Source organism: Geotrypetes seraphini, chromosome 4 (genome assembly GCF_902459505.1).
Source record: "Geotrypetes seraphini chromosome 4, aGeoSer1.1, whole genome shotgun sequence".
NCBI classification, from domain to species: domain Eukaryota; kingdom Metazoa; phylum Chordata; class Amphibia; order Gymnophiona; family Dermophiidae; genus Geotrypetes; species Geotrypetes seraphini.
The window spans coordinates 279,861,471-279,886,025 of NC_047087.1; the positions used below are offsets into that span (position 1 = coordinate 279,861,471).

The following is a 24,555-nucleotide window of genomic DNA, read 5'->3' on the forward strand; positions in this document are numbered from 1 at the left end:
TCCAGGGCAGGATTAATTTGAGGGCCCCTAAGCACACAAGTATACTGGGCCCCCCCTGCCCCACTCCCCACCTCCATTTATCTGTTTTCTTATTTCCACTTGTATTTCTTTTTTTTATTTAAAACAAACAAAGATTAGCATACCAGTGCACAGTTTTTCTTCTATGCAACCCCCAAACATCTCTGAGCAAACCCCCCTTCCTTCCCTTCCCACCTACTTACCCAGGACTTTAACTCTGAACCCTTTCCATACATATATAAAAGTGTTCCAATATATTGTAAAGCAGTAATACTATCCAAAATATAAGTCTATATTTATAACCAAGTTTACAACGCCTCTCAACTGCCTCACTCTGTCAACCAACTATAACCCATATGTATGTATAAAACAACCAAATCTGTAACTCCTCTAGTATGTTCTACTCCAACTTGTAATGAAACAAGGCAAGCAGTCCAAAGAATCCAACATGAAACAAAAGAATATCAGCAGAAAATAAGGAGATTCAAATCAGGTTTATTCAAGGTGCTCCCAAGAACCATGCCCGATGCATTTCGCCTAGTCAACGCTAACAGAAAACCATGTCTTTCATACACAGAACACAGCAGATACACCCTCACCCAGTATGGAATAAGTAATCACAAACTAAAAATAGAAATATGTAGATAAAGAAGCCAAATGCATACAGTGAAACACCGCAGAAACAATGACACATAGCCCCCTAATACTCTGCAAAATATAAATATAACAGATGTAAATTTGAAGAAACTGACAGTCACCACTACTACTACTACTACTACTACTATTAATTACTTCTGGAGTGCTACCAGATGTACGCAGTGCTGTACAGAGTCGCAAAAGAGACAAGTCCCTGCTGGGGTGAGCTTACAATCTAAAACAAACAAGACAAACAGAATGCCAGGGTGGGGGTTACACTTAGAGGGGATGGTTAAACTGCCGACCAGGGTGGTGAGCAGAGGGCAGAGTGGAGTAGTCATGTAACTCGGGGCTTGGTCTTCAAATCTCTTCTTGTCTCTGTGTTCCTTTGGTACTCTGATTTTATCCCATGGTTTTCAGTATCATCTTTACGCGATGACTTCCAAATCTGCCTCTTTTCACCTGAAATTTCAGCAGGAATCCAGGCTCTCAAGTCTTACCCTGCTTGTTTGACATTGATGTCCATGTTCAGTTTCAGATGATGGTGAGACATACAGACAAAACTGAACATGGACAAGACTGAACTTCATATTCCCCCCCCCCCCCCACACACCTACTCTCCTCTCCTTTCCCTAGGGTTACCCTTCGTTTGGATTTCCCTGGACACGTCCTCCTTTTCGATGACACGTCCGGGGGTCCGGACGGCTTTTCAAAACCCGGCAATGTGTCCAGGTTTTGAAAAGCTTTCCAGGTAAGCAGTGATGTCAGGACGGCATATGCGCATTCATGGATGCAACACGGTGATGTCATGCCCATGTACATGACATCATTGCATTACACCAGCACATGCGCAGATGCCCTCCTGCCAAGCAACCAGGTTGAGGGGGCAGGGCATGACTCTGGCATAATGGGGCATGACTTGGGTGGAGCCAAGGGTCTGGATTTTTGTTCCCAAAAATCTGGTAACCCTACCTCTCCCTCCCCCCATTCTGTTTCTGTGGCTGACACCTTCATCCTCTGTCTTGTCAGCTTATACTGCTTTCTCTCTTTCTTTGCACATATTCATCAGACTGCTAAAACCTGTTGTTTCTTTCTTTAAAACATCACCAAAATGTGCTCCTTCCTTTCAGGCAGACAGCAGTGAGCAGTCCACGAGTTGCAATGTTCAGGTGTGCAGCTGTCAGCTCTTCCAACCTCCTACCCTGGAGCAGAAAGTTGACATCAGAGGGGGTGGGGACTGGCAGAGCTCCATGCCTACTCACTGTGCCACCTTATTGCTTGGTCTGAAGGTGATGCACCTGAAGGAGGGAGGGTACTCAGCCCTGGGTGGCAACCAAGCAAGGTATGCCACTGATCCACACTCTTATTAGCTCACACTTAAATAACTGTGAAATACTTCTCAAAGGTCTTCCACTAAACCATCTCTCTCCCTTTCAATCTGTTCAAAATTCTGCTACACAATTTATCTTCCACCAGTGTGGTTACAGTCACATAATCCCTCTCTTCAAGTTATTTCATTGGCTCCCTATGTGTGTTTCCGTACACAGTTCAAACTCCTCTTGCTGACTTACAAGTGCCTTCATTCTTCAATGCTTCAGTTTCTCTCCCTTCTTATCTCTCTGTACACTCCTCCCTAGGAACTCCATTCATCTGGTAAATCACTCTTATCTGTGCTCTTCTCCTCCAGCACCAACTCCAGACTCCATTTGTTTTATCTTTCTGTGCCACATGCCTGGAGCAGACTTCCTGAGTTGGTACATCATACTCTCTCTCTGGCCCTGTTCAGATATAGGCTAAAAACCCACCTTTTCGAGACCGTTTTTAGCTCTTAACCCTCTATTCACCCGTTCAGCACCCATGTTTGTTTTAATCATTCTCACAATAATATCTCCCTAATCCCTTATTCATCCTGTTTGTCTGTCTTGAAAAGCTTGTAAGCAGTCTCGTGAAGTTTGGCTGGGATTTCATGGTAGTTATTTTTTCACTATGGAGACTGCTGGGCAGGAGCGTAAAGGGATCACCAATGCCCTGCCTCACCACTGGACCACCGAGACCTAAGGTAGACCAGCAGGGGGAGCAGGGGCAGGGTGGACTAATTGCACAAATAATAATAAAATTTATATACCGCAATACCTCACAGTTCAGTGTGGTTTACAATTAAGAGGTAAGAACTGTAAAAACACGGCGAAAAAGTACAGTTCTTTATATATAAAATATAACATTAAGAAATCATTAACTTATCTAGATTGTTAAAAACTTATCTGTTTTGATAAATGTGTATAATCGCCTACAGGCCTCGTAAGAAGAAGAATAAGATCAAACCACTAAGGCCTAGATTCACTAAGCAAACCAATCGTGGTCACGGGGATGAAGTGGGAAACCTCAGGCTGGTGAGCCTCACTTCGGTTGTTGGAAAAATAATGGAAGTGTTGCTGAAAGAAAGGATAGTGAACTTCCTAAAATCTAATGGGTTACAGGATCTGAGGCAACATGGCTTTACTAAAGGTAAATCTTGTCAAACGAACCTGATTGAATTATTTGATTGGATGACCAGAGAGCCAGATTGAGGACATATGCTAGATGTAATTTACTTAAATTTCAGCAAAGCCTTTGATACAGTTCTTCATAGGAGGCTCTTGAACAAACTTGAAGGGCTGAAGTTAGGAACCAAAGTGGAGAACTTGATTTGAAACTGGTTGACGGACAGATGCCAGAGGGTGGTGATTAATGGAAGTCGCTCGGAGGAAGGAAAGGTGAGTAGTGGAGTCCCTCAGGGATCGGTGCTGGGGCTGATCCTGTTCAATATGTTTGCGAGTGACATTGCTGAAGGTTTAGAAGGAAAGGTTTGCCTTTTTGCTGATGATACCAAGATTTGTAACAGAGTAGACACCGAGGAGGGAATGGAAAACATGAAAAAGGATCTACAAAAGTTAGAGGAATGGTCTAATATCTGGCAACTAAAATTCAATGCAAAGAAATGAAGAGTAATGCATTTGGGGATTAACAATCAGAAGGAGCCAAATATGCTGGTAGGGGAGAGGGACCTTGGGGTGACAGTGTCCGAAGATCTAAATGTGAAAAAACAGTGTGACAAGGCAGTGGCTGCTGCCAGAAGGATGCTGGGCTGTATAAAGAGAGGCGTAACCAGTAGAAGAATGAAGTTGTTGATGCCCCTGTACAGGTCATTGGTGAGGCCTCACTTGGAGTATTGTGTTCAGTTTTGGAGACCGTATATGGAGAAGGACACAAAAAGGCTTGAAACGGTCCAGAGGAGTGCGGCAAAAATGGCAGGTTTGCGACAAAAGACGTACAAAGAGAGACATGAAGCCCTGAATATGTATACCTTAGAGCAGGGGGTGCCACTTTTTTGGCTTGTGAGCTACTTTTAAAATGACCAAGTCAAAATGATCTACCAACAATAAAATTTTAAAAAACACAAAGCACACTGTACGCAGAGAAAATGTTAATATTCGGGGGGTTTTCAGAGGTCAAGGCAGATGACTTTAAAATATGCAATGTCACCTCGGTAACAACTATGCAAAAATAGACAAATATACCCCGTCCCCTTTTACTAAACCATGATAGCGGTTTTTAGCGCAAGAAGCCCTGTGCTGCTCTTGATGCTCATAGGCTCCCTTCACTAAAAACCGCTATTGCGGTTTAGTAAAAGGGGGCCATAGTACAAAATATAGACAGCAGATATAAATTCTCAAAACGGACACATTTTGATCACTAAATTGAAAATAAAATCATTTTTCCTACCTTATTGTCTGGTGATTTCATGAGTCTCTGGTTGCACTTTCTTCTTCTGTAAAGCCAATATTTCTTTCATTCTGCCTTTCTGTCTCTCTCCCTCCTGCCCCCTCTTTATTTCTGCCTTTTTCTCCCTACCCCCACCCCCAAGCCACCATGCCGATTTTTCCCTGCTGCTTCCCCGAGCCAGGCCTGGCGCGTACAAGCCCACAAGACTTCACCTCCGGCGTCAATTCTAACGTCAGGTAAGAAGTTCCAGGCCAGCCAGGCAGCGATTGGAGGTGAAGTCTTGTGAGTCCAGCGCTAGTACACGCCAGGCCTGGCTCGGGGAAGCAGCAGGGAGAAAAAGATCGCAAAGGCAACGCGATCGACTCGCGTTGCCTTTGCGATCTACTGTTTGATCATGATCGACCATTTGGGCACCCCTGAAGGAAAATGGTAAAACCAGGAGGACATAATTTGAGGTTGAGGGGTGGTAGACTCAAGAGCAATGTAAGGAAATTCTTCTTTACGGAGAGGGTGGTATATGCCTGGAATGCGCTCCCAAGAGAGGTGGTGGAGATGAAAACAGTGACCGAGTTCAAAAAAGCGTGGGATGAACACAGAGGATCTAGAGAATCAGAAAATAATAGTAAATATTGAAGAACTAAGGCCAATACTGGGCAGACTTGCACGGTTTGTGTCTGTATATGGCCATTCGGTGGAGGATGGGCTGGGGAGGGCTTCAAAGTCCCTCCTTGAGGGCCGCAATCCAGTCGGGTTTTCAGGATTTCCCCAATGAATATGCATTGAAAGCAATGCATGCACATAGATCTCATGCATATTCATTGGGGAAATCCTGAAAACCCAACTGGATTGCGGCCCTCAAGGAGGGACTTTGAGATCCCTGGTGTAGATGGACTGGAGTGAGCTTTGACAGAGACTTCAGTAATTAGAACCTAAGAACAGTACCAGGCAGAGCTTTGGATTCTTGCCCAGAAATAGCTAAGAAGTAGAAGAAAACAAACAAACAAACCAACAACAAATTTTTAGATTGAATCAGGTTGGGCAGACTAGATGGACTATTCGTGTCTTTATCTGCCGTCATCTACTATGTTACTATGGTTCTATTAAGAAATCTTTTATATACATAGGTAATCTTTTATTGAGGGGAAAAATAAGGGTGTGTTTCATGAAGAACGTCTATTTTCTACTAGTTCAAAATTATCTAAAAGGTAACTTGGTATATGACCATATAATGTTTTATAACAAATACAGGCAAATTTAAAAATTATTCTTGCCTCTACCAGAAGTCAATGCAACTTTCAATAGTATGGTGTTACATGTTCTGATTTTTTTAGATTGAAAATTAGATGCACAGCTGTATTTTGTGAATGATTCGCATCCTCCTAATGATTTTTTAATAAGAACCTAGATAAACGATGTTACAATAGTCTAAAGTACTCAGAACCAAGGACTGCACAATCAATTTAAAAGGCGAAAAGTCAAACTAAGATTTAATTGTGCGAAGCTTCCATAGTGTGAAAAAACAAAGTTGCTGGGAGGAAGGGATTGACAGCAACTCCGACTCCCCACACCACTGGACCACCAGGGCAGTAATGGAGGCCCACAGTGGGTAAGGGATGGGGTTAACTCAAATATTTATTTATTTATTTATTTAGATTTTTATCCCGTCCTCCCAGTAGCTCAGAACTGTTTACAAATGAACATACACAGTGGGGAGTAACTAGACATATAAACTAGAAATATAAACAGAGACCCCCATTTCAGGGCCATTTTTTGGCCCCAAAATCTCTACCTGTATTTAGAGACACTACTCAGTTAACAGCTTCTGAATATCAGTGGCTGTCCTTTTTATTCCAGAAATATCTGAAGTCTAAAATAACGATTTTAATTAAGGAGCTTTTCCTATCTAACCCCCTCTTTTACTAAACTGTGATAGCGGTTATTAGCGCAGGGAGCCACACTGAATGTTCTGCGCTGCTCCCGACGCTCATAGGAACTCTATGAGCATTGGGAGCATTCAGCGTGGCTCCCTGCGCTAATAACCGCTATCACCGTTTAGTTAAAAAAGGGGGGTAATTGACTTATTAATATAATTTATTATGTTCTGATTATGTTACTTGGAACAATTTTTATTGAGCACAGCGGAAATAGAGAAAAAAGGCAATGAATACAACAAAGAACATAAGGGTGTACCAAAAGCCATACAGCAAAATATACTCCAATCCCCATAACCCCACCACTATCCCCCAAACCGCCTCCCCACTCTCCCTCCTCTACCCCCAGACAACAGAAATCAAAAGAAACAAAATGGGGAAAAACCGCCAAAGAAATCCAACCTAAAAAGAGAACACAGCATCGAATACAGTAGCGAATGCTGCTAGCAGAACAAAGAAGTTACCAACAAGAAACCAGTAGAAAAAGAACAAGCCACCCAACCCAGCCAAGTAAGGAGGTCTGAACAAGAACCAAGCAAAAGCAGAAAATTCAGGGCCCTGGACTCTGATGAGCCCCAAAGGATCAGAAAATGTACCTCCCAAAGAAGAAGAAGAAAAAAAAAAAAAGAGAACAAAAAGGGGGAAAGGAAAAAGAAAAAAAAAAAAAGGAAATGAAAATGAAAATGAAAATAAATAAAGCAGAGTGAAGCCGGGAAGAGGCCACCCCAAGGCCGCGAACCCCTCACCACTCAGTAGAAATCAAATAGGCAAAGTATTAAGAATCAAACTGCAGGTTTGAGTTGACAGCGAGTAAATATAAGAACCCCACACCTGTAAAAAAAAAACCTTCATTTGGCGCAAAGAATGATGCACCCACCCCTCTCAAGCAACATCAGAGCATGCAAACGGTTACGCCAAGCCCAATAAGAAGGAGCCCGATCCGAAACCCATTCCCCCAATATAAGTTTCTTAACCACTAAGCCAGCCTTCCGCAAAAATAACCGACCTACCCCCGGAGGAAAGCAAAAAGCCTCATATTTATCTAATAAAAACCCCACCAGAGTAAGAGGTATAGAACGGCCTAACAGAAATGTTCTGATTATGTCATTATACAATTCACTTTTAGTTCCCAATGGGTCTCTTTTGCACTTTGTGATCCGCTTAGAGCCGTGTATGGCAGTGCTCTCCAACCTTTTTCACGTAAAGGGTCAGTGTGAACGTGAGAAAGCTCCCGAGGACCACCAAAAGATTGAGCTTACACATACTACTAATTTTGTAAACCACCTTGACCTGATTGTTCAGACCAGGTTTCAGACATTAAAAATTAATACTAATATTGATTCTACAACACTTTAAGGATATATTTTAAAAGCTCACTTTATTTGGCTTGTCAACAGTAGGAAATTGCATATATGAGACACCCGGGTAACACACTTAAGATATTGTTTACGGTTGCTATATCAAGTGGTCAAGATTGAAATTAACGCATTTACAGAAATTGAAGCGCATTTCAGCCAACTGTTTGAGGGCCACGTGCAGCTCGGGGGCTACGCATTGGAGACCACTGCATTTGGTATTAGCAGAATATAGGAACATTTACAATGAGGTAACATAAGATGCCAATGGGCCCCATATTCATTTAAATATATTACCATGTCCTATATTTTCAGCATTTATACTTTCAAATCTATAACTAGAGCAAAGATTTGCCTACCAGAATGAAAAATTCAAATTCAAACGATTACATTTCTTCCAATTTCGGGTGATCATCTGGATGGCTATCCCAGTCATTATAAGGAAAAGACAACTTTTATATTGATCTAAGGGGTTTAACATGTAATATTGTACCACAAATAACTGCCTCATACATTAGAGGTTTTAATTAATTTTTGAAAACTGCAATAGGATAACATAACTTGCTGAATACATTTACCTAACCAAGATTGTTGCCTACCAGCTTGAAATGCTAGGGTATTTATTTGTATTTGATAAACCCCTTCGAATACTGACCCCTGTATATTTCCCTCCCTGTAACACAGTAAATGATGCAGATAAAGGACCAGTATGGTCCATCTTTTTTGCCCAGTAAGGTGGTTAGAATTGTACTTGCTCCTCTGCAAAAGTTTACATCCCTCTATGCCAGTGTATCGCAAATTGTATGCCACAGCACACTAGTATGCCTCTTGAAATTTCAGTTGTGCTGTGAGATGCTGGGGAGAAAGAGAGGCACTGACACCAGCTGACTGCCTTCAGGATGTGCCTCTCGCGGCGAGAGGCACATCCTGTAGGCAATCAGCCAATGCCAGTGCCTGTCCTCTCCAGTGTCTTCTCTGCTGGCACCCCCCCACCGGCAGCTCAGGGCCAGTTTAGAAGGCTTTTGCGTATGCATGGATGTTGACGTGATGACATCACACATGCCTGTGCCATCACTGCATAGATGTCGTGCACTTCTGGGATGCCTCGAGCTGAGGCCACTACATTTAGTGTGCTGCGGCTTGACAAAGTTTGCGGGACACTGCTCTATGTCCTTGTTTGGGATTGTGCCTTCCCCTCCATACAGGCTGCATGTCCTCCTATCTCTATGCCTTGTGTTGGGCAAGCAGACTGAGATATCGGGGTTAATGGTTGTTCTGGAATACACTGATCACCAGCATTCCAAAAACACTAACTGCTAGTGCTCCCTTTTACAAATCTGTGTTGGAAAATATACTTGAAGCCAGGCCTCGACATGCTTTCCCTACATAGAATGGAACCCCCCCCCAAAAAAAAACAAACAAACCTCAAAACCTTTGTAATGCAAGCCCTCAATGGGACTCATTTCTAAAGTCTATCACTAAAATGGCCAAATCAGTGAAATGTAGGAAGGGAATGGGACTTGCAATACTGCCTTTTTGTGGTTATACATTCAAAGCAGTTTACATATATATATAGGCACTTATTTTGTACCCGGGGCAATGGAGGATTAGAACTGGATCAATTTACTGAAAACATGCTTAATAAATATGTAGCACTACCGAGATACTAATTACAATGAGCTGGGTGCAATGATGATAGTATAAATTGGGATCAGTCTTAGATTCTTCCCACTCCACCAGCTGAAGGAAGCATGCAAGAGGATTGGGAGGGTTGCCAGCAGTTTCTAAAAAGTGGGCAGTTTTGAAGGGCTAATATCAACATTTACTAAAAATATATTTAAAAACAAAAACAACATGTTCCAGATCCTGGTTACCAAATTTGTCCCCGTTTTCAGCCGATACAGAAAGCTAGCACAGATGGAAGCATACAATTAGGGCAACATCTGCACTAACCCCACCCCTTTTTTTAATGAAGCCGCGTTAGCGTTTTTTAAAATCACTGGCCGTGGCGGTAAAAGCTCCGATGCTCATAGGAATTCTATGAACGTCAGAGCTTTTACCGCCGCAGCTAGCGATAAAAAATATTAACACAGCTTCATTAAAAAGGCTAAATTTTGTGGGAACTTGATGCAAAAAAAAGGGGATGAGTGAGAAGCTAATCCTACACAATGCCCTGTGTCAAACACCAACACACAGCATATTAAAATCAATCTTTTCTACCTTGTAACCATTTTTTCTTTTATTCATGGAAACATTCAAGATAATGAAGGGAAAAGACTTAGTAGATAAAGACAGATTGTTCGCCCTCTCTCCAAGGTAGGGAGAACGAGAGGGCACTCTCTGAAGTTAAAAGGGGATAGATTCCGTACAAACGTAAGGAGGTTCTTCTTCACCCAGAGAGTGGTAGAAAACTGGAACGCTCTTCCGGAGTCTGTCATTGGGGAAAACACCCTCCAGGAATTCAAGACAAAGTTAGACAAGTTCCTGCTGAACCGGAATGTACTTAGGCAGGGTTAGTCTCAGTTAGGGCTCTGGTCTTTGACCTAGGGGCCGCCGCGTGAGCGGACTGCTGGGCACGATGGACCACTGGTCTGACCCAGCAGCGGCAATTCTTATGTTCTTATTTTTCCTTTATTCCCCCACCCAGTTGTGCTAACCTTATGTTTTCTAGTCTATAATTATTGCAGTTCTTCCTTCTTTTCCTTCATGTTCTTGTTCGTTTTCCCTCCAGGGAATGTCAATTCATGTACTTGTGGTTTTGTAATTGATATTTTTGTATTGTTTTTACTTGTATCTTTGCCTAGAAACTTTGATAGGCAATTATAATCACATTTTAATAATCCTTAAACCTTGATAATAAGCTATTCGTTATTTTGCTCCAGTGCAGAACTTGAATGCTAGGTCTGAGGCAGCATTGAAGGGTTAACTTATTAAGTGGTGTAGCGAGGCGCCCGGGACAGTGGCACCCCTTCCCCGCCCTCTTCTCTGTCCCCGCCCCCATCTGCTCCTTTCCTGCCCTCTCCTGCCATGCACACATGTCCCTTCCCATCCCCCATACCTCTTTAATGTTCCCGGTGCGAGTAGAAACCCCGAGCTACTGCTTGCGCCAGTGTCGGCTCTTCCTCTGATGTCACTTCCGAGGCATGGATCCAGGAAGTGACATCAGAGGAAGAGCCAACGCTGGCATGAGCAGCAGCTTGGGGTTGCTACTCGCACCGGGAACATTAAAGAGGTATGGGGGATGGAGCAGGGGCAGAGAGGATGGGTGCCGGCGACCCCACCAAGATGGCACCCGGGATGCACTGCCCCCTGCCCCATTGAGCTTATTCTGCTATGTGATTTAGGAGTCCTTTTACTGAGGTGCGCTTGTGCACCTTAGCATGCGCTAAATGCTAACGTGCTAACGCATCCATTATATCCTATGGACGGACGCGTTGGCATTTAGCGCACACTAATTTTTAGCCTTTACCACCACACACTTTGTACATAGGAGCTATTCACTAATCCCATGCTAATTTTCAGCGCATGCTAAGATGCACTAGCGAGCCTTAGTAAAAGGACCCCTTAATGCCAGACTTGGGGGGGGGGAGGTTTCTAGTTGATGTAAGTATAATAGTTCCTACAATTCTTTTTCAGGACCTTCATAAAGAGCATGGGAAAAACAAAAATGCAGAATGGGAAAGGTGACTGATCTGCATTAAAAAAAAAATTGTATCTAATATAATAAAACCCTAAGCCGCGCATGCGCACTCCCACCTGCGTGCTCCCTTTTTCCATGCGCTGTAGGGCACCGCAGGTAGGAGTGCGCATGTGCGCAAATCTCTCTTTTTCTCTTCCCCCAAGGCGGATGTCGGCGGCGGCGGCTGTTGGCAGCTGCAGACCGTGGCGGCTGTCGGCGGCTGCAGGCTGCAGCATCTGTAGGCTGCGGTGGCTATCGGCGGCTGCAGGCCGCGGCAGCTGTCGACTGCCGGCGGCTGTAGGCCGCGGTGGCCGAGCATGGAGCCACCAGCAGCGGGTAGCGGTCAGCCCGAGAAACCCCTGACCTACAGGCTGGGCCAAAGTTTAAAGTAGTGAGTGTAGGAGGGGCAGGAGAAGCTAGACTGAGGGAAAAAATGATGATGCACAGGGAAATGGAGGGAGAGGGAATGCTGCGGCTGCTGTACAGGGAAGTAGGGAAGGAGACAGGAAGAAAGGGACAGGGGCAGGGAGAGAGACAGAAAGACAGACAGACAAAGGGGGCCAGGGAGGGAGAGAGACAGAAAGAAAGGCAGCGGGAGGAAGAGACAGAAAGAAAAAGACAGGGGTAGGGAGAGAAACAGAAAGAAAAACAGACATATATTCTAGCACCAGCGGGAGGAAGGGAGACAGAAAGAAAAGAAGAAAGACACAGGGACAGGGAGAGACACAGAAAGACAGACAGATAAAGGGGGCCAGGGAGAGAGACAGACAGAAAGAAAGACAGCGGGACAGAGAGAGAGAGACAGAAATAAAGACAGACAGACATATATTCTAGCACACGTTAATGTAACGGGCTAAAATACTAGTCCACCTATATTCTGGAATGTAATTTTGTGTATTAATATCAGCATCACAAAAGATAGCATGCAAGTTTTGCATGCATCAAATTTGGGTGAGCTTTAGAAGAATGTACTCAGCCATCAGCAAACTTTCTTCCTCAGAGGGGGCTCCTTTACTAAGCTGTGGTAAGTGCTAGCACACACACTCAGGCATCCTGCTGAAAAATCCCAATGTGTGTGCGCAAACCATGTGCTATAATTTTTTTATTTCTCTCAGAGGGGGCATTCCTGGGGGAGCAAAGAGTGGGCATGACAGTGCAAATCGGTGTAACCACATTACTGCACACTAACTGATTAGCATGGGATTAGTGCATAGCTCTTATGTACAAAGTGGGTGGTGGTAAAGGCTCGCACACTGGTAATGGCTGCGTTCTAATGGCACTTTTAGAGCATAGCCATTAATTCGGAAAATCAACCATTTTCTGGCTGTGGTAGAAATGGTTAGCATGCAGGAAAAACTTGAATAAGGGGACAAGGCTACTTTTTACTGTAGTTTAATAAAAAGACACCATAGTGAAACGGGAGTAATTTTGTTTTGGAAATGATTAGGAAATCTTCCTGCATAGTTTACCAACAAGTCACAAATTGCACCTCTGCTAATTGGATCTTTATTCCTAGCACTAACAATGTTAGCTCTGTGTTGTAAATAGATTTCTTTAATTAGTGCTTATGTTAAGTACTTATACTGCAGATGAGCCCGATGTACTTATAAATCCCACATGTATTTGGAAAATGTAGAGATATCTCTTTAAATAAAAGAGATATTCCACACAGTGGTGCAAATAACCACCTACCAGGGGGTGCTGAAAAGTTATCAGCCCAGCCAACCAACTTCTGAGCATTATTTTGCCACTGTAGCTGAAAAGAGGAGTACTTCTAATCCTCTTTCCTTCTAGAGAAAAGGTTAACTAGTGGAAAACACCATTGCAGATATTCCTCTTGAAATTATCAGCTTCTCCAGCTCCTCTCCTCAACAAAAATTCAAAGGGGAAAAAGGGTAATAGTGAAGACAAACACATTTGCTAATACAATTTTCTCGTTTCCTTTTGCTCAGAAATCAAATCTGTTTTAAGGGATTTTTTTTCCACCTATATGTTCTTTTTTTTTCATGCTTTGTATTTTGCAAAGAAAAAGCACCACCGCAAAATCCGAAAGACTGAAAAATAGTTTAATTCAGAGAAGGTAAGAGTCTATCAGAGTGAACTACACCTCCCCCTCTCCTTATCACCAAAGCAAAGAATTAAACATTTCAATCCGAAAAGTGTCGCAGCGTCTTGTATTGTATTTACTATAGACTTTTCCCGTTCTGTGCCTATGATCACAACCCTCGGCCTTTTACGCCGACGTGGTGAATTGCAGTTTAACCCTCGGTGACTGTAAAGTAACGAAATCGGTTGGGGTTTGGGGCAGGGGGATCCAAGTGGTGAGTTTCACAAAGTGGAAAAATGTTAATTACTCCGATTAGGTATTTAAAAGATTCTTTTCTAATTAGAATTATGAATTTTTAGGCGTCCAAAAGGCCGGCTTTCTAAATGGACAAGTAGCTTTAAAACAACATCAAAGCGCAGGTTAAAACCCAATAATAAAGAAAATACATATTTCAGGGCGAGATTAAATGGAAACATAAGAAAGGAGACAACAGAGGTAACTTTTCCTAATTAAAATGACTATTCCTAGAAAAGTTCAGGATTTACACAAAGGGCTCCTTTTACGAAGCTGCATTAGCGTTTTCAGCGCATGCATTTTAGCGCGCGCTAAACCCGCGCTACACGGCTAGAACGCCGGCTCAATGCTGGCGTTAAGGTCTAGCGCTCGGGGCAATTTAGCACGTTAAAGCCCTAACGCGGCTTAATAAAAGGAGCCCAAAGGCTTTATAAAACCCTCCAAAGCATTTTTCTATTAGGGTTTACTGGGCTCAATGAAAATAAACAGGACTTGCAAAAATAAATTATGAATTACGAATTTTTAATTAATGACAAATACTCTAATATCGGAAACACTTCCTACTGACACAGGGAACATGCATTCGGATTTATTATAAGGATAGGCTGCTTGTTAACTTCGTGAAAATCGTTTCATAGTTATCAGGAACTCGGGAGAAACTTAGCGTCTCTTAAGCAGGAGCAGCAAATGGAGACCGAAAAGGATTTAACGAGAATTCAGCTCTAAAGAAAGACCCCAGGCAGAACTGAGGAAAGGAACATGACGTGAATCAAAGAGAATGACAAGGGTATGGTTCAATCAATGATCTGAAATGATGTAAAAAAAAAAAACATACAAAAAAAAAACACAAAACCCACAATCCCACAGAATTTCGTTTCTGCAAATTGATGTCACGAATAAAATAACACCCTTTATCCTTCCCTGTCTGCCTCAAGCGATGCACATTATATTACAACATTCTTCACAAAAAGAGGTCGATAGATCAACGATAATAGAGAATCTTTTTTTATTTTAATTTTCTACTGACTTTTAGGTAATTTAGTCTGACTATAGAGTGGATGTAATTGCTACCATAATTCCTTGTCAGGATACATAAGACATAAATGCTGTTTTAAACTTGTATACCCGAGATTGCAAAACTATTAAATGATAGCGCTTTTAAAATTATTTGAAAGACTTCCGAAATGGTTTGAGGCACATATAGTAGAATTCGCCGTTCGACCAACAAAGTTCACTGAAACCCTGCCTAGATTTTTCAGGCTAGGCCAGGAAGAAAAGGTCAAGGGTTAGATTTAAATACGGGGCACAAAACGTGAGCAAGTCCATTTTGCTTGCACTACTTTGAAATGGTGCGCAAGGAAACTTCGGGGGGGGGGGGGAGTTCAATTGTACAAAAACCTTACAAACTAATAAGCCTTGAAGAAAGTTTCAACATATTTTAATTTATAGCATTATTTGGGGGGCAAATGTTTCTGGAGGGCTACGTCTTTACAGCCCCACCTCGGGAATGTTTGCATAATAAATGCGCAGTTTTAAGTTATGACTGGGGGGGGGGGGAGCAACTTTAGTAAATCCTAGGAAGGAAACTGGGACGTTGCTATCGGAAGCTCCTTTTCTTCTTTACCAGGCAGGTCTGCATCGCCCCAATCAGGTGCCCGTTTTATCGGTCGTGCGCTATTAATGTACTATCGGCTGATAGTCTGGGCTCCACTAGCAATTAAAATTCCTAGAGTAAAACTGAATGACAGGCCGAGCAGATAAAATCGGTGGCCCTCGGAGCTGCCTTTCCGATTGCGAGCGCTGTCCCCCTCCCCCACCATAAACACTCACTTGGTTTTCTCCGAACGTCCGGGACTTGATGCGTCAGATCGTGGATCTTCCGAAGTTGGAGGGGGGGGGGAGGGGGCGCCGCTGCTTTAATACCTTAACAACGGCCCAAACCGAGGAGCGCTCCGATCACCTTATCAAAACTTTCTCCTGGACTAAATTTATAGGCACCTGATTGGAGAGAGCTAGAAGGAGGGAGGTCACGAGCGAAATAAAAAAAAAAAGATTAATTGGATCCCGCAGGCAGAAAGTGGTAAAACCGGTCGAGCAAGAGCGCTAAAGACCCAGGACTGGCAATTGAAACTCTTAAGTGCAGTCTTTTTATGTAGTACAGTAAAAGACAGTTCTGAGTGCAACCTCCAATTACACAACACCAGACATAGCAAACACTATAAACACCAATAAAAATAGTGTTATTCTAAAACAAACAGAATGAAGGATCATAAAAAGTATATGATAGCTTTAGGGCTAGTCACCTACTTTGTCAAACCACTGCAGAAAGGAAGTGTTCATGGATGAAAACATTACATTTCCAGGCTCCATAGGACTTTTGTTAACATCTCTGTAGATTACATAACCTTCCAAAGTGTTTCCCATTTGAGTCTCTGGGGAAAAATGCTTAGTACATAGGTCTAATAACCCATCACCTGGTAGGACTTCATACAGTCAGTGGGCCTGATGCTCAAGACTTTGGTGCTAGTAGCAAGAGCGCACATCCCATAACAGTGGCGTATCTAGGGTGTGACACCTGGGGCTAATTGTTTAACACCCCCCATATAAAAAGGGATCGGAGGAGCATCCCCTAAAAGCAGCACCTTGGGTGGACCACTCCCCTTGATATGCCATTGCCTGAGGAAGGGGATTTTGGTCTCCAAAAGTTGGTAAAAAAAAGTATTAAAATTAGTTCAATAAAAAGATTACCTTATTTCTATTTTCTATTTATAAATGTTTATCAGTACAGTTACAATGCTACTTTATTCTAAAGCAACAACAAAAAAATATTTTTTCTCCCTTTTGTCATCTCTGGTTTCTGCTTTCCTCATCTTCTCTTCACTCTCTATTCCATCCAGCGTCCCCTCCCCCTTTCTTTGTCCCTTCCATTTTTCTTTTACTGTCTCCACACTTCCCCATGCTCTGGCATTTCTCTCTCTCTTCTCCTTTCCTTCCTCCCTTCTTTCCTGATGGTTTGTTATCTCAGTCTCCTTCCCTTCTCTCCCTACATGCCCTGGCATCTCTATCCTCTCCTTCACTTCATTTCTCCCCCTCCATGCTCTGGTATCTCCTTCCTTTCCTTTCCCTCCTTTTTCCCTGGTATGGCATCTCTGTCTCCTTCTCTTCCCTCCCCCCCCCATGCCCTGGCATCTCTTCCTTCCCCTCCATGGCCTGGCATCTCTTTTCCTTCCTAACCCCCCTCCTTTCCTTCCTCATGGTCTGGCATCTCTCTTTATAAGAACATAAGAATACTGGGTCAGACCAATGGTCCATCATGCCCAGTAGCCTGTTCTCATGGTGGCCAAACCAGGTCACTAGTACCTGGCCAAAACCCAAGGAGTAGCAATATTCCATGTTACCGATCCAGGTCAAGCAATGGCTTGCCCCATGTCTTTCTCAACAGACTATGGACTTTTCCTCCAGGAAATTGTCCAAATCTTTCTTAAAACCAGCTACGCTATCCGCTCTTATCACAACCTCTGGCAATGCGTTCCAGAGCTTAACTATTCTCTGAGTGAAAAAATATTTCCTCCTATTGGTTTTAAGTGTCCTCTAGTCTTTGTAATTTTTGACAGAGTGAAAAATTGATCCATTTGTACCCATTCTACTCCACTCAGAATTTTGTAGACTTCAATCATATCTCCCCTTAGCCATCTCTTTTCCAAGCTAAAGAGCCCTAACCTCTTTGTCTTTCCTCATACAAGAGGAGTTCCATCCCCTTTATCATTTTGGTCGCTCTTCTTTGAATCTTTTCTAACGCCACTATATCTTTTTTGAGATAAGGAGACCAGAATTGAACACAATACTCCAGGTGAGGTTGCACCATGAAGTAATATAGGGGCATTATACCATTCTTAGTGTTGTTAACCATCCCTTTTTTAATAATTCCTAGCATCCTGTTTGCTTTTTGGCCGCCGCCGCACATTGGGCAAAAGGTTACATCATATTGTCTATGATGACACCCAGATCCTTTTCTTGGACGCTAACCCCCAAGGTGGACCCTAGCATCTGGTAACTTTAATTTAGGTTATTCTTCCAAATGTGCATCATTTTGCATTTGTCCACATTAAATTTCTTCTGCCACTTGGACGCCCAATCTTCCAATTTCCTAAGGTCTGCCTGCAATTTTTCACAATCCGCATGCGTTTTAACAACTTTGAACAGTTTAGTGTCATCTGCAAATTTAATCACCTCACTTGTCGTTCCAATTTTCAGATCATTTATAAATAAGTTAAATAGCACCAGTCCCAGTACAGACCCTAGCGGCACTCCACTGTTTACTCTCCTCCTTTGAGAGAAAGGACCATTTAACCCTACCCTCTGTTTTCTATCCGATAACCAATTCCTAATCCACAACCGAATTTTGCCACTTATCCCATGGCTCTTTAACTTTTTCAGGAGCCTCTCATGAGAAATTTTATCAAAAGCTTTCTGAAAATCTAGATACACTACATCAACTGGCTCACCTTTATCCACATTAGAGAATGACACGGGGGCAAATTTTTCCCTGTCCCTGCAGGCACTCATTTTCCCATCCCGTCCCCGCGAGTTCTATTCCTGTCCCATTCCTACAAGCTCCATCTTCATTTGCACAAGCCTCGAATACTTTAAAATCATAAGGGTTCGAAGCTTGTGCAGTTAAGGCAGAATTTACAGGAATGGGACAGGGACAGCGACAAAACTCACCGGGATGGGACGGTGAAATTGAGTACCTGTGGAGAGGGGGACAAATTTGGCCCCGTTTCATTCTCTAATCCACCTGTTTATTCACACCTTCAAAGAAGTCAAGCAAATTGATGAGACAAGATATCACTAGGCTGAACCCATGCTGACTCTGCTCATTAAATTATGTTTGTCTATGTGTTCCACAATTTTATTTTTTATAATTGTTTCCACCATTTTGCCCAGCACTGAAGTCAGGGTTAACGGTCTATAATTTCCCAGATCTCCCCTGAAGCCCTTTCCATCCCCTTTATCATCTTGGTTTCTCTTCTTTGAACCTTTTCTAGTGCTGCTATATCTTTCTTGAGGCAAAGGGACCAGAATTGAACGCAAAACTCCAGGTGAGGTCGCATCATGGAACTTCCGAATTAAACTGGGGCTTAGATATCTGGTTATCATGACAGTTGATCTAGAATGTGTTTATAGTCCCAGGACAATATGGGCTAAACTTCAAGGGAAACAGATAACCAAACATTTCAAGCGCCTTTTTTCGAAATAGAACAGAATTCAGAAAGGAGACAATTATTTAAAATGTCATTACTTCTGGCTTCTTCAAATAAAAGGGAACAGTTTCACTATAGTGTGATTTCTTACAGTGTGTACACAGCTTTAGTGATTTATAGTAAAATTTTAACTAATGACAGACCAAAATAATCATCAGAGAATGAGAAATCAATTTCCAGGGGTGCTTTTTCTTTAACTCAGAGAAAGGAAGGACCCTCTTTAAAGAGGAGGCGATTCTGATATGGACAACTTGATATGGTGTGACTAATTTAGAAGCATTATCTTCCATTGTTGTTAAAATATCAATACTGTGAAAGCATTCTGTCTCTGGGTAGACTTTAATAAGCTTTTCTTCCCCCTTCTCTGACACAGAATACTAAATCAGTCCCCCATATTTGATAACAGTTAGTATCTTATCAGTGTTACATCCTGCGGGGGAATTGACTGACCTTTCTCAAAGCCTTTTCTCTTCCTGACACTAGTAGAGGCGGGTGGCACACTGCAAGTCAGAAGAGGATGAGGAGGGGGGCTCATAGCTATGTTTTTATGTATTTTACTTAAATAAGCTTTTGAATTTAGGTTATTTTAAGTCACTAACAATTTTTTAAAAAATGCAGTTGATTCAAGGCAATTTTCCCGACAAAATGTAGATTGTGGAATATTATTTCCAAGTTCTGTGCTGTTTCCTCTTTGTTTATTCATGCCAGTTCAAGAGTTCTTTGAGTACAAAAAAAAAAGGACAAAAGTTTGGGGGATACGCAACGTAGGGAGCAGCGCAGGCCATTCAGCGCGGCTCTCTGCGCTAGAAACTGCTATCGCAGTTTCGTAAAAGAGGGGGTTAATATCCATTTTGTTTAAATAACAATTCATTAAATTGTCTTTTGGGATGTCTTTTCTTTTGAGGTAGAACAGAGGGGTCGTATTATTAAGCTGCAACAAAATTTGTTCTTAACACAGGCACTAAACCCAGCTTGGGAATGTGGTACTTTTTTAGGACTTTTATCTGTTGGTTTAATTATAGGTCATGTGTCAATGTTCCCATAACACAGGCAGGCAGCAACACTCGCTATGTCAGGTCCTCAAAAACAACGTATTTTATTTATTAATAAAGTCGAACCCACAGTCCAAGTGTGCAGTAAATGTGGAAATATAGGCTACAGCTTTATTTAAGCAACTGAGTAACAAATTTACGGAAGCGCTCAAGCCAATGGAAGCCAGTAGTCCACGTGGAGCCTCTCCCCACCTTGCAACCAGCTAAGGAAGTATTCTGTAGCTCACGTACACCTTGGCCTACCTTGCGCTCTTATCCAGCTAGGTAGGCCAAATGTGCTTCAGTTTTTTCCAGCCACTTTACCTTCCCACACCATCTGTGCTAAACAGAACCACAGCCCTGTACCAGCCTAAGCCTTATCTTCCAGTGGTTCATAATCATTTGCCTGGATGCTGTTGCCAGGTGCATGTTTATTTGGGCTCCGGTGCCTCCGCAGTCAGTGGCGTAGCAAGGGTGTGTGGCACCTGGGGCAGTGGCATCCCTCCCCTCCCCCCGCTGCACGTGCATGCCCCTTCCGCGTACCTTTTTAACTTCAGCGCGAGCAGCCAGCATCGGCTTCAGTGTTCTCTCTGACGTCACTTCCTAGGCGTAGGTGCTGGAAGTGATGTCAGAGAGAGCACCGGAGCCGATGCGGGCAACAGGTTGGTGGCTGCTCGCACCGCGCCGAAGTTAAAAAGGTATGGGGACGGGAAGGGGCGCACACACGGCAGGGGGAGGAGTGGGCGTAGAGGAGGAGGTGTGCCGGCGCCCCGAGGAAGATGGCGCCCGGGGCGGACCCCCTCCCCTTATTACGCCACTGTCTGCAGCTGTGACAAAATGCAACAATAATGAACAACAAATGGGGTAAGCAGGGCTAATACTAACAGAGACCAACTAACACTGAGCATAGGCTGCTGGCAGAAAAGAGGAACTTTGGATTTAAAAACTGGTGGTTGGTATCTGCTCCACTCTCCATTTGCTCAGGCTCCCCCTACTCAACCAATCTGGCCCAGGAGGGTGGAGCGCTGTCCCGAACATCAAGCATGGCCACCGCCGTGTTATCATCTGCCATACTTGTACGCTCTTGCAGGCCTTCCTTTAACACACAGGGCTAGATTTTACTCCGGCCCAATTCACTTACCTCTCTGCCGATCCGATTCCGGTCCGCGCATACGAATGAAGGGAACGGCATGCAAAGTAGGTAGGGACGCGATTCACTAAACAAATTTTGCAAACCGACTGGGCTGGCTAATCAGTCGCAAACATCCTTTCCCACTCTCCAGCTCCATTGCCGCCCTGCTCTCTTCTGCCCTGACCTCGCTGCCTTTACTCTGCAGAAGCCCTGGACTGTTTAGCTCCTCTTGCTGCCCTGCTCTCTTCCCAGCTCCTGCTTTCCTTTACTCTGCAGAAGCCAACTCTCCTCTTGCCGCCCTGCTCTCTGCCCCGACTCGCCGCCCTGCTCTCTGTCCCGAATCCAAACTCCCCCTGCTCTCTGCCGCCCAGACTGATCTCTGCTGCCCTGACTCTCCTGCTCTCTGCCACCTTCCCTGCAGTGTGAGCCCACATGTTTAAAGCGGGACTGCATTACGCAGGAGGGATGCCTGCTCTATACAGAACACAGAGATTGAAACGGAGACATTTAGTTTGAGACTTGGAGGGGCATTTTCAATAGGACATCTAAGTTTGAGTTTGGATGTTTTGGAGTAAATGTCCAAAATTCCAGTAGAAATCATGTCCCAGTGCATTCAGGGAGGGGCCTGAGGCTCTGATTGGCCCAGGTTGTTTAAGGCCCCTCCTGGGCCAATCAGGGCATCAGGCCCCTCCACGGTAAACCCCAGGATACACCGGGGAAGGCTCATTTTGAAGAGGTGGGCCAGCTGGCCTGAGGGCATAGGCATCCCTCTGGTCAGCCTTCTAATTCAAGGTATGGGGGAGAGGGGTTGGAGGCGGGGGGAGTGTTGTGTGACAGCGGGAGAGAATGGGCATCTCTCCCACTGCTGGGAGGGGGGGGGTTCGCTTGGCATCTCTCCCACTGTTGTGTTTTTGGTTTTTCTTTATGTGTTTTTTTCTGCGCATAGGAGCTATGAAATTGGGAAAAATCCCTGAGCAGGTGCAAATGAAGGCTCCTTGAACCAAGCTCCAGTTCAGATTCCAACTGAGCTGAGAGTCCAAATGAGCAGAATGAAACTGCCAAGTCAGAAAAAAAACAAAACAGGTTAAAACACACACACAAAAGGATTTCATTGTGTTTCTGATAAAAATGCTGTGCACATTAAGTTTTAATTTTTGTGCAGGGACTATTTAGTGCTAATGCAAATGACTTGTGAATAAGCCACATAATAATAAAAAGAAATAAAATAACATCTTTGACATTCCTAATGATTTAAACGTAATGACCAGTGGCAGTACTGGGAGTAGATCTAAGCACACAGAGAAGAGTTAAGAGATTCTTTCAATTGGGATTTCTGCTACAATTCACTTGCATTACTTAAGAAACATAATAATAGTCATACTGGATCAGACCAATGGTCCAGAAAGGCCAGTATCCTGTTACCAGCAGTGACCAATCCAGATCACAAGTACCTGGCAGAATTCCAAATAGTAGCAAGATTCCATGCTACCAATCCCAGGGACAGCAGTGGCTTCTCACAAATCTATTTCAATAGCAGTCTATGGACTTTTCCTCCAAGATCTTGTCCAAAACCCAGACACGCTAACTGCTGTTACTACATCCTACATTTCATTGAGGCCCAAATTTTATAAATAGCATCCTATGTTGCGAGTGCAAATCAGTGTGATACCTGATATGCATACCTAATATGCACATGCAACGTACCGTATTTTTCGCTCCATAAGATGCACCTGACCATAAGACGCACCGTAGATTTAGAGGAGGAAAACAAGAAAAAAACCATTCTGAACCAAATTCTCCTTGTCAGGCTCTGCATCCTGTCCCCCCTCCCTGCCAGGCTCTATACCCTGACCCCCTCTGGTGGTCTAGTGGTAGATTTTTACAGGGCACAAGGTGGGCAGGGACAGGGCACAGAGCGGACAGACAGGCAGGCAGGCCTAGTGACAGGCAGGCTGGCCTAGTGACAAGCAGGCTGGCCTAGTGGCAGGCAGGCAGGCCTAGTGGCAGGCTGGCCTAGTGGCCTAATGACAGGCAGGCCCATATCCCCTACGTACCCTAAATCATCCCCCCATACCCCCATGTACCCCCAATACCTTAAATTATCCCTCCCTAGACAGCTTTTTATGTATTTTAAACATCCCCCCAATCCCTCCCTCGACGACTGTTGTGCTATTTTAAACATCCCCCCACCCCTCGGTACCTTTTAAAATCCCTCCCTCCCTAGACGGCTGTCTTGCTATTTTAAATATCCCCCCCCAGTACCTTTTAAAATCCCTTCCACGCTCGCTAGCTGTCTCCTCTTCTTATTTCCCAGCCAGCAGCACCAAGGTCAGAAGAGCGCAGCAGTCAGGAGCAAAGCTTTCTGCGCTCCCGCTTTGGCACGTGCTGTTTTCTGAATGGCTGCGATCAGTTCTCACGAGTCAGCTGAATTTACCTGCTACTCATTGGTTACATTCTCACTGCAAAGTCACAACTCACTCCCGCCCCTTTTGGAGAGAGATGTCTATTACGCAGTGGAATCAAGACATGAAAACGTCAAATCAGCTGAACCTGTCTATCAAATCAACGAGGACAATTCTATTTCTATGTTTAAACCTGACGGCTCCACACTCTGGAGCCAGTGAATCCACCGTTGTTCTTTTAATGTTTAACATCTTTTCTATATTACCTCTCACCCTCCCTTCATCTATATGATCGATGACCCTCCATTGTAAATCCTTCAAAGTATGCTTATATTGTGTCATGGGTGAAACTATAGGGGCTTGCAGATTCACTTTATTAATTCAGAATTTATGTTCATTTAAGTAGATTTTAATCGGACGACCAGTCCGTCCTATATACACTAAAGAACATGGACATAAAATTGCATAAATCATGTTTTTGCTGTTACAATCTGTATAGGCCCTGGATCTAATGGTCAAATTTTTACCAGGAACATCCCATATATCTCCTTCAATGGTGCTGGCACACTCGCACACTGTTTATGGTGTCCTTGCTCCACCATTAAATTGTTCTTAAACTTCTTAAACTTCAGCTTTTGGCCAATAGTGACACCTCTATTAAAGGCTATTAAAGGAAACTGTTGACATACTGAATGTAATGTTAAAACCTGCCAATATTTACTCTTGATCGCCACTAATTTATTATCCGCTGCTGAAAAAGGCAGCACACAGGTGAGTCTTTCTTTTTTGTCATGATATGTTTCCTTCTGTTGTAATAGCAATTCATGTTGTGTCTGTGCAGTGAGAATGTAACCAATGAGGTGCGGGCAAACTCAGCTGAGTTAATTAAGGATGAGACTTAAAAAGAGCCCTTTGCATGCCGCCGCCATCTTACCTCAAAAGTTGTATATGAAGGTCGGAATGCAGCGGCAGTGGTAAACTATTTAATACGTGGTAGGGGCATA

The 24,555-nt window shown here is 43.6% G+C and overlaps 1 long non-coding RNA gene across 2 annotated transcripts in view; it reads right to left on the reverse strand.

Moving 5' to 3' along the window:
- LOC117360076 overlaps positions 1-15,704 on the reverse strand; it is a 41,074-nt gene extending 25,370 nt beyond the window's left edge. For both annotated transcript variants that reach the window (XR_004539355.1, XR_004539354.1), the window contains exon 1: positions 15,553-15,704. This is a non-coding gene — a long non-coding RNA (uncharacterized LOC117360076). The remainder of the gene's footprint in view (positions 1-15,552) is intronic.
- Positions 15,705-24,555: the final 8,851 nt, after the last annotated feature.